This window comes from Mesocricetus auratus, unplaced genomic scaffold, assembly GCF_017639785.1.
Source record: "Mesocricetus auratus isolate SY011 unplaced genomic scaffold, BCM_Maur_2.0 Super-Scaffold_100008, whole genome shotgun sequence".
Lineage (NCBI taxonomy): Eukaryota > Metazoa > Chordata > Mammalia > Rodentia > Cricetidae > Mesocricetus > Mesocricetus auratus.
In genome coordinates, this window is record NW_024429192.1 from 38063348 (window position 1) to 38074732 (window position 11385).

The following is an 11385-nucleotide window of genomic DNA, read 5'->3' on the forward strand; positions in this document are numbered from 1 at the left end:
TTATTCTTGGACCCTTTCCCTACACCTCTGGACTCAGTTAATATGTGGGTTACTGGAACTTCCATGCTGTTAAAGAGTCCTTTGTTAGAAAGCAGAAAATTCTCCTTTGTGGCCTTCGTGACGGAATGTTGTCAGGCTGTATGGCATTCTGAACTGCAGCAAAGGCCAGGGGTTGTTTGTCTCTACTGTCAGCTAAAGTCAAAGCTCCTAGTGCCAAGGAAATAGAGGTATTTGCTATATACAGATTTTGTGCTTTCATATTATAAAACCAATACTTCTGTTTTTAAGCATCATATAGCTAGAATAGATCTATATTTTTCTATTTCCAAAATTCCCTAAAGTCATTAATCTTCATGTTCACTTCAATGAGTATTGACTTTTTTAAAAGCACAAGCTAAAAGAAAAGTTTACACTTGACTTTGTATGTTCTAAAGTACAACACATACCTCCAAGCATAACTACAGGACTAAAGGACATCTGCTAGACAATTGTATTTTGTGATGTGGATCTCAGGTTACCTTAAAGAGAATTTAGAAAAATATCATCTACATTAGTATCTCTCAGGATAAGTTTTCTTTTAATTGAAAAAGCCCTTGGAAATTTATAAATGATTGCAGAAAATTCTTTTCAGCCTGGGTTCTTATATGTACATTCATACCCACAAGTGGTTTTTCAAATTCCTCATATGGCAGAAGAACAGAAGTTTAGTTTTTCTCCTGTATATTAGACAGAAACACAAACCATGAGACTATTGATTTTTGTTAAATGCGTGCAATATTTACATGTTGGAGGATAAGAACTGCCAGCATAGCATGGACATTGATATCTGTACACCGTTCGCTGAGCTAAGGAAAACTACCGCATTTACACTCAAGTTTTCTATTCTTCTTAGCTGCTATCACTGACTAGTTTTCCATAGCATTTCTATAAATACATGCTATATAATTAGAAACATGCCATTTTAGTTCTGTGACTTCTAAATTTTATTGCCTTAAATAGCCTCATCATGTCCTTTTATCATTCTGTTTCTTAGGATTCAACAGATTTATTAATATGATTATAATAAGCAGTTTATAAACAATAGATCCTGAATGATCTTATGTTTCTATTATACAGTTGGACTGTACTAGCTTAAGATTGAATTGTATAGCTTCTCATATCTCTGCTTTCAATAAGTTTCATCCCAAAAGTACATTTTGATAATGGCAGTATAATGGCAACACAGAAAGCTTATGACTTTAACACCTTATGCTTTAGAACCATTACCTGTAATAGATTACACAGTGAAAACCTGGAATTTATGTCATAAGTGAGTAATAATTCATTTGGGTGGTAGAACTGAATGGGTAAGTGAGATAAGTTAGGAGAGCTAAAATGGGATGGGATCGGTTAAATGCAACCTCAGTAACATTAAATTATAAATATTCTTTATATTAATACCTAATGCAGCCACTGCAGTGAGTCAGATTCTGATCTATAACCTAAAAGTGTAATGTGTGCTTATGATCATGTATACACATCTACACTTATATCATGGTGTGGGTGTGTAAATGATACCACAGCTTTTTCAAATTCTTATACATGGTAAATACAGTTTTGTTGTATCTCTTCTTTATATGCATGCCACAAACAATTACTTTCTTTTCAAACTTAATTTCCTCTTCTGTAAAACACAAGCAATCATAACAGAACCTACTGTTGGATGTTTCCATATATTAATACACATATGTGTGCCTGCATAAAAAAGGGGATTTTGTCTTCTTCAACATAGAATTCCATTGATGCCCATGATGTACTGGTTTACAGAAAGTTAGTGGTGATATTACTTTATAAGATAGGTGCAATCAACTTAAGATTATTAATAATAAACATAAATTGTATTTATATATATATAAATACACACACACACATATATAGTGTTTCAAGTGAGCAAAGCCTGAAATATTTTGCAAACAATCAATTCGCTCTTTCAAACTGCTATGATGTGGCTAACTGTGTTAATTTGTTAATTTTTAGTTTATGAATCACAAAACTATATCAGAAAGCATTTATTCCTAACCAAACAACACTTAATAATAGAGACAGACTATCTATTGTGGTCCCTAATGAAGCTGTGATGGATTGTCATCTATCCTTCTTGAATCAGTGACCTCTGCAGCTGCATACAATTAGATGCAATATTTGAGACTCATTGTAGCAGCCCGGCATCACACTAAATGCAAGGACTAATTATATACATATTTAAAGACAAGGAAGGGTGTAATACATTTTAAAACTGCTTTTTCTCAAAATAATAGCGTACAGCAGTAACAGTCCTGATTCTCTAGAAGCCCAAATTAGGCATTACAATGGGAGTGAGAGCCACCTGCGGACATCAGTAATGATACTGCACTCACAGAGTGAAACTGGGACAGCCTTCATTCAGACCCAGAAGCTCCATGAAGTCATGCCTAAAACCTTTGCGGAACAAACATGCCTCCACACCAATCAAGACCCACAATAGCCCCATCATTTGGTACTATTGATCTTGTGTTTTCATCTGTGGATATGCTATGTATATGTTTAAGTCTGAAATTAACGTGGCTTGTCTGAACATCTCTGATGGAACTAAAGAGTACCACAGAGGCACCATTAAGAATATGTGTACAGTCATAGAACACTTTGAATCTTATTCCATTCTCTACCTGCTTGTTACAGTGGCCCTGGACACAAAGGGATCCGAGATCCAGACTGGGGTCATCAAGAGCAGCGGGACTGCGAAGGTGGAGCTGGGAAAGGGAGACTCTCTGAAGATCACTCTGGACAATGCCTACATGGAAAAGTGTGAAGAGAACATTGAGTGGCTTGACTACACGAATATCTGCAAGATGGTGGGGGGGCAGCAAGATCTACGTGAATGGCAGGCTCATTTCATTGCAGGTGATGGAAAACAGCGCTGACTTCCTGGTGACAGGCAGCAAAAAGGACAAGAACCTTCCCAGGGCTGCTGTGGACCTCCCTGCTGTGTCAGAAAAAGACACCAGGATCTGCAATTGAGAATGGAGGAGGATGTATGCATGGGATTTTAAAGACTTTCATCTGCACACCGACCAATGTGCATAAAGTTAGGCAGATCCTGGAAGAAAAAAGGCATCACAAACAATATCATCAGCAAAACTGAGTACCATAGAGGTGTCCACATGTTTGATGAAACTTTGGAATTTGCGAAGGGATCATGGTGGCTGGTGGTGACTTAACATTGAGATTTCTGCAGAAGAGATCTTCCTAGCCCAGAAGACAGTGATCAGATGATGCTGTCTAGCTGGGAAACCTGCTAACTGTGCTGCACACATGCTGGAGAATATGGTCAATAAGTCTGGCCACACCATGCTGAGGGCACAGTTGTAGATAGAGCAGATTTATTCACTCCTTCATGAGAAACAGAAGAGACTACACTCTGTTCATGAACACCCGATTGCCGTGAGGCCAGAGCAGCCATCTACCACTTGCAGCTACTGGAGGAACTCTTCCACCTGGGACCCATTACCAATGACCGCAGAGATGCCGACACCATGAGTGCTATGAAGAGCACCTTCAGGAATTGCAGTGAGGCCATGATCGTGCTCTCCAAGTCTGATGGGATTGCCCACTAGGTGATCAGTTCCTGCCTACATGCTTTCATTATTGCTGTGACACATAATCCCTAGACAGCTAGCCATGAGCATGTGGACTGTGATATCTTTCTTGTATTGTATACACATGCAACCCAAGAGGCCTGGGTTGAGAACTTAGACTTTCATGTGAACTAGGCTGTGAATGCTGGTAAGGCATGAGACTACTTGAAGAGAAGGAGTTGTCACCATTGTGTAACAAGGTGACACTTTGACTCTGGCTTCACCAACACCATACTTCGTGGTACCTGTGCAGTATTGACACCCTGGCAGTCTCTCGTCCACCACTCCACATCTCACTATTTAGGCAAGCAACACAATGCTTGTAGTGTTCCCTATGTGCATTAGTGTGGTACTGGTGGGCTGGAACAGCAGAGAAAATTAAGACCTATAAAACACGGAGAAGGGAGCAGCTGTCCACTGTAAGGCCCTACCTGAGCTAGCGATAAAAGATGCAGTATTGGAAATCATCTAAGTTTATCACAAGAGGGCAACAATATTTCCATGTACTTTGTTCCTATAGAAACTGTTGCATAGAGAAAACTTGAAGCTATGACCTGGGTTCAGGAGGCAGGCAGCAACAGAGGAGCTTAGGGCATGAGGCTGGGGTCCCAGTGCAGATGACCTTCAGCCTTGATCCTGACTTGCTTCACGAACAGCCTCAGCCTTCTGCATTCCCCCTTGCACACTCCACTCAGCTGTCTCCACAGACACACTTTACCCCTCACTTTCCATTCGCCTACCGCTTCAGCCATCTGTAGGCCTGTTGCTATAGTGCCCACTTGTATGCCAGTAAACAGCAGCTGAAGCAAAGAAAATTTTTTCTGGAACATAAAGTTTAAGCTGTTTGGAATTAGCATATTGAAGAAAACATCCCCTTTTAAATGAAGTGTATTGTGCACATAAATTATTTATTTAAAAGCTAACATAGATTAGAAAAACTGAAAATAAGGGACAGCATACAGAAAAGAAAAGATTTATAAAATTCAAGAAAAAACGCTGAAACATCTTATACCAGGGACTTAAAATCAAGTAAATTTTCCTTCATTTTTTCTACCCCTCCCTTACAAGTACACCTCTGTCACCACATCAGACTTGCCTGTATTCACCCACTCTTTGCTGCTAACTCCTGTAAAAGGTAATTCACTCTAGATTGATTTTACTTTCCTTCAAGTTAACAGCCAAGGTTATGTATTTTGGTATTCGTTTGCTTTGACGATGTAACCATAAACCATAAGGGAAGATTCCAGGACATAATGTTTTTCTCCAAAGGCCACTTGTGTTTCTGAAATGAAGCCTAGGCTGACTCCTGTCATGTTTTCTGATTTGAGTCAGACTAAGAAATAAAAAGAAAACATTAATTCACCCAAAAGGAATTATGCTTATGAAAGACAATCATAAAGCAATACATGAAAGACAGAATATATTCACAATGCAAGAATAAGTGTTGAGACATATAAATATTTAAACAACTTTTGGTGACAGATTACTTCAGCAAATAAAAGTTATGAAATGTCTAAGTCTAGCAATGGAATAATAAAATGAAAGCCAATTGCATTGCTGTTGGAAGTATAATCTGGAAAGATGAGCAGTTTGGCTATATATAGTAAGTATGAGCATGGAGAATTATAATTGATGAATAAATCCGTTCAAAACTACAAAACAGTACAGTCTATATTAAGAACATGTAGTAAAGTATTATCAGATACTGGGAGAATGCAGTAATAAGCACCACATCACATTAAGAAAAACAATGACTCTGGAATCACAAAGATTTAAATTGAATCAAGCAACAATAGCGTACGATAATAAATATATAATCACATTTGAGAGATAGATGGGAAGGAAGTAAAGGGAATATAGAGAGGGTTAGTTTTAAGCAATTGATTTTTAATGGTAAGATCCTTTTGCTGAAGACAACATGTCATAGTTAGGGTTTCTATAGCTGTGAAGAGACAACATGAACACAGCAGCTCTTAACCCCTTTGGTCATCAGTCCTCCCTCTTTATCACTGGATTTCTTGAGTTCAGCTCAGTGCTTAGCAGTGGGAGTCTGCCTCTGCTTCCATCAGCCACTGAATGAAGGTTCTGTTTTGCAGACTCTCTGGGCAATGGGGTTGTAGGCTGGGAGTCCCCAGATCTATGTCTAAAATCCATATATGAGAGAGTACATACCATGTTTCTCTTTTTGTGACTGGGTTACCTTGCTCAGCATGGTTTCTTCTAGTGCCATCCATTTGCCTGCAAATTTCAGGATTCCGTTGTTTTTTTCTGCTGAATAGTACTCCATTTTGTAAATGTACCACATTTTCTCTATCCACTCTTCAGTTGAGGGACATCTAGGTTGCTTCCAAGTTCTGGCTATTACAAATAAAGCTGCTATGAACATAGTGGAACAGACATCTTTGTTGTACGAATGGGCATCTTTTGGATATACGCCTAATAGTGGAGTTGCTGGGTCTTGTGGTAGGCTTATTCCCATTATACTGAGGAATCTCCATACTGATTTCCAAAGTGGCTGTACGAGTTGGCACTCCCACCAGCAGTGGAGGGGTGTTCCCCTTTCACCACAAAATCTCCAGCATAAATTGTCTTTGGTGTTTTTGAATTTAGCCATTCTGACAGGAGTAAGATGTTATCTCAGAGTTGTTTTGATTTGCATTTCCCAGATGGCTAAGGATGTTGAGCACTTTCTCAAGTGTCTCTCAGCCATTTTATACTCCTTTATTGAGAATTCTCTATTTAGCTATGTAGCCCACTTTTTAACTGGATCCTTTGGTGTTTTGGAGACTTAATTCTTGTCAGATGTGGGGGTTAATGAATAACTTTTCCCATTCTGTGGGCTGCCTTTTTGCCTTGCTGACTGTGTCCTTTGCCTTACAGAAGCTTCTCAGTTTCAGTAGGTCCCATTTATTAATTGTTGAGCTCACTGTCTGTGCTACTGGTGTTATGTTCAGGAAGCGGTCTCCTGTACCAATTCATTCAAGTGTACCACCCATTTTCTCTTCTAAATGATTCAGTGTGGCTGGATTTATGTTGAAGTCTTTGATCCACTTGGACTTAAGTTTTGTGCATGGAGATATACTTTTCTGAAGGTGTTAATCAGCTGTAAGAGTTCCCTGGTAGAGTTCTTTGGGTCATTTATGTAAACTATCATATCATCTGTAAATAGTGAAAGTTTCACCTCTTCCATTCCAATTTTTATCCCCTTGATCTCTCTTTGTTGTCTTACTGCTCTAGCTAGAACTTCAAGTACAATATTGAAAAGGTATGGAGAGAGTTTCTTTCCATTTAGTTTGATGTTGGCTGTTGTTTTGTTGTAGAGAGCTTTTATTATGTTTAGGTATGTTCCTGTTATCCCAGATCTCTCCAAGACCTTTATCATGAAGAAGTATAGGATTTTGTCAAAGGCTTTTTCTGCATCTAGTGAGATGACCATGTGATTTTTGTTTCTCAGCTTGTTTATATGGTGGATTATATTGATGGATTTTCCTGTGTTGAACCATTCCTGCATCCCTGGGATGAAGCCTACTTGATCATGGTGGATGAGTTTTCTTATGTGTTCTTGGATCTGATTTGCCAGTATTTTATTGAGTATTTTTGCATCAATGTTCATGAGGGATATTGGTCTCAAGTTTTCTCTCTTAGTTGCGTTTTTGTGTGCCTGGGTATCAAGGTTATTGAATCCTCATAGAAAGAGTTTGGCAAAGACCCTTCTTCTTCTGTTGCCTGGAATACTTTGAGAAGAATTGGTATAAGATGCTCTTTGAATTTCTGGTAGAATTCTGCACTGAGGCAATCTGGACCTGGGCTTTTTTTGGTTGGGAGACTTTTGATGACATAACAACTGACTCTGAGGAAATTCAGAGAATCATCAGATCATACTTTGAAAACCTGTACTCCACAAAATTTGAAAATTTAAAGGAAATGGATGACTTCCTGGACAGCTATCACTTGCCAAAATTAAATCAAGAACAGATAAGCAATTTAAATAGACCTATAACCCCTATGGAAATAGAAGCAGTCATCAAAAGTCTCCCAACCAAAAAAAGCCCAGGTCCAGATGGCCTCAGTGAAGAATTGTACCAGAAATTCAAAGAGCAGCTTATATCAATTCTTCTCAAAGTATCCCACGCAGGCCCTGCCCTGGATGAAATGACAGACTATGGACACCCCCATGGAGGGCCTCACCCTCCCTGGGAAATAAGGGGATAATTGGGGAGTTGGGGGGAGGACACGGGAGGAGTGGAGGGAAAGGGAGTGGGACCTGGAACTGACTTGGGAACCAACCATGTTTCTAATCTAAATTTAAACTTAAAATTAAAAAAATTAATAATAAAAAAGAAATTCATAACTCACACTGATAGGGGGCCAAAAACATGTGACTTGATAGGCCATAGACCTTAGGGGAGAAGCTATGTCTATCACTCTGTCAAATGGATATATGTTTAAACCAACTCTTAATGGCTTAATACTATACATTTATCTGAGAAGTTTCTTTTTTCAAAAGGGGTGGCTAATAGAATAATCCATAATTGGTCAAGTTATGGGGATACTACAGAAATCTTATCCCTAAATGGCCCATCTATATCATGCCTCCTCATCTTCCTAAGGCTCTAGGGTAGTTGCAGAAAGTGAATGAAAAGAGAATAAGAAATAGAAGCTGTGGATGAGTATAAGGTAAGAGTGTTTTTCAGGCACAAGAAGGCCGTTAGATATACACTTTCAAAGCAGTTTAGACAGCATGCAGAAAACCACAAGATCTTTGTAACCTAAAGCCAGACAAAATCTCAACATGAAGTAGGGAGATGGGCATGGAGTCCCACACTTTGCTAATGACTCATTGGTGACTGACATCTGAGATAAGAAGGAAACTCAGTTTTGTATAAGGGTGTGGCCCCTGATAGGTTCACCATTCCTCAGTGGAAGGCCACACCTCCAATAGTTCACAGGAAGCACCAAATGTGATGTTAGGGTTTATAAGAAAGGGACCTATGTTGGGTGAGTAGGGAAAGTGGGTGGATATGGGAAGATCTGAATGTAATCAAAATACTTGTATGCAATTTAACATGAACCACTAAAAAGAAGAAAAATAAAAGCAATTGATCACTATCCAAATATATTACACAATTTAAATGCTTATATGAATTTCATGTATTTGTGTTTCAGAAATGAAGCAAACCTCCTTCCATATGATACTACCCTCTCCCTCTATTATGTATAAATGAATGGTTTTAGAGTAGAGGGTTGATTTTGAAGGGGACTTGAAAACAGAAAAGGAATTTCTGTGATTTATGCAAGATTTTTAAAAACATTATCATGACTACTAGTTCCCATGAGACTTCTGACATCACAAACATTTAAAATTTTTAAAAATATGGAAATAAAGTCAGCCTACTTATTTCTCTTATTACTTGTGACCTTAGGTGCAGTGACTTATGATGGATAGCCAATACCACTTGATATAATATAGCGTTGTTTCTGGTGGCATAATTAACCTGATAAATTTCAGAGGTTACCCAATGTATTGAATTTTAGATGTGTTTGATTTTTAACCATATACGCAGTGGAAACAACTGTTTTGTTTTAAAACATATCTAATCAATTTTTATTGTTTTCTATTTAATGGAAATTCCATTGTCAAATATAGATTGGGTACACTTAGCAAGTAATATGAGTTTAATAAGTGAACCTTTTATGAGCTAATTATGACATTAAATTACTAAAAAATGGAGACTTTGGGAATATAAATGGTCTGGGGATATGGTTGAAAGGGGCAAAACAAGGTTGGGGTAGCAAGTGTTGCACCAGGATCTGCTTAGTTCCATGGGATTGGGAACAGAGAGTGAGAATAGGCCAAAACAGGTAATCTGCTTGGGGAGGGTGCGATTGTGAGACTGGGGAATTGAATTTGGAGGAGAGGAGTGAGAGGTAAAGATCTGCTGTTTGCTTACTTGTTTCCTGGCTAGAGTAACCTGGGGGCTCCCAGGTCACTTGATTTATTTCTAAAAGTAAAAGCTACTTCTTTTCATGAAGACGCATTTATTTGTGGTACAGAAAATATTTGAATAGAGATGTTCACTGTGACTTGCAATTTTATTTTTTGGGAATTCCATCATATATTGTGAATGTTTTTGTTTTCTTTAAAAAAAACAAAACGACAATGTGTTTGTGTGTGTTTTTCCTTTTGGATAAGTTCATGTGTGAATGGAGTGTTCTCCTAGGTGGAAGGGCCTTCATACATGACACACATGTCAGAAGATAACCATGGGTGGCAATATTCATTGTACCTCAGTATGTCTCAATTGATTGCTACTTTAACTACATAGGCCACATTAGTTTCACTGTACCTCTAAGCATCTGCCTATCTTCTCCAACTTTCAGATCATCACAGGAATTCCATTTGCCACTATGCCCAGGTCTTTACCATAATTCCTGAGTCTCTAAACTGGGGTACTCATCCTTATATGAAAGATGTTTCGTTGACTGAGTTATTGATCAAGCTCTTCGGTTTTTTGAGACAAGGTTATGCTATGTAAACCTGGCTAAATTTGTGATTACCTTGCCTCAGCCTTAGATGTAATAGTATTGTACATGTATGCCAATAGTTAAGAAAAATATTTTAATATAACCATAAAGAGCTAATATTGAATATGTTAAAAATTCATAATTTATGCTTTTCTAATATCTGACACTACTTATCTGAGAATTGTTATGATATGATTTATACAAACTTAATTAAAATTGATTTAACTGTATTTTTTTATGATCTATGTCTTTTATTGCCTTATTTTCCCTCCAGAACTGAATTCTACTCTAGCTACCCTCTTCAGGCAGTGGCTCATGGTTGAGAGATGGGAAAGAGTGCTGTCCATTTGCTTTCTCTCTAGTCTTTGTTACTGAATACACAGATTTGTTAACTATCGTGGATATTAGCATTAGATTTTTCAGTTGATAAATACAGAACTTATTTATTCTTTTTTTTTACTAAGGTAAATTATATTAATTTTTTCCATATATTTTTCATTTAACTTTTTACATATGTCACTTTCAGTTCCCTCTCCCTCCCCTCCTCCCCAACCCCCTAATCCTCCCAACCTATCACCCCCACTCCCCCCCTCCACTCCCCAGGGAGGGCAAGGGTCTCCATGAGGGATTTTCAGGGTCTGTCTTATCATCCTCGGAAGGGCCCAGGTTCTTCCTCATGTGTCAAGGCTGAGAGAGCATCCCACCATGTGGTATGGGTTCCCAGAGTCCTGTATGCCAGGAATAAATACTGCTCCACTCTCCCAGTTCCCACAGATTGCCAAGGCCTCATCTCTGTCACCCAGGTTCAGTGGGAAGATATCTGGATCAGACCCATGCTGGCCCCTCAGTCATCAGTCTGGGGTCCATATGTTCCACCTTGTTTAGGTCAGCTGCCTCTGCAGGTTTGCCAGCCCGATCTTGATTCCTTTGGTCATCACTCTTCTTTGCAACTGGGTTCCATGAGTTCAATTCAGTTCACACCTTTGGGTGTCAGCCTTTGCCTCCATCAGCCATTGGATGAGGGTTTTAGGATGGCATATAAGGTAATCATCATTCTCATTATCATGGGAGGGCATTTAAGGTAGCCTTAATGCCAGTTGGTGTCATTCTTGTAGATCTGTGGATATCTCACTAGTGCCAGATCTCTCCTCTGACTTATACTGGCTCCCTCTTTTCTGGTATCTCCCATTCTTTTCTCCTCTATTCT

General features: G+C 38.7%; 1 pseudogene; it reads left to right on the forward strand.

Annotated features, from left to right (window-relative positions):
* Window positions 1–5632, forward strand: part of LOC121141932 — a 105608-nt pseudogene extending 99976 nt beyond the window's left edge.
* Window positions 5633–11385: the final 5753 nt, after the last annotated feature.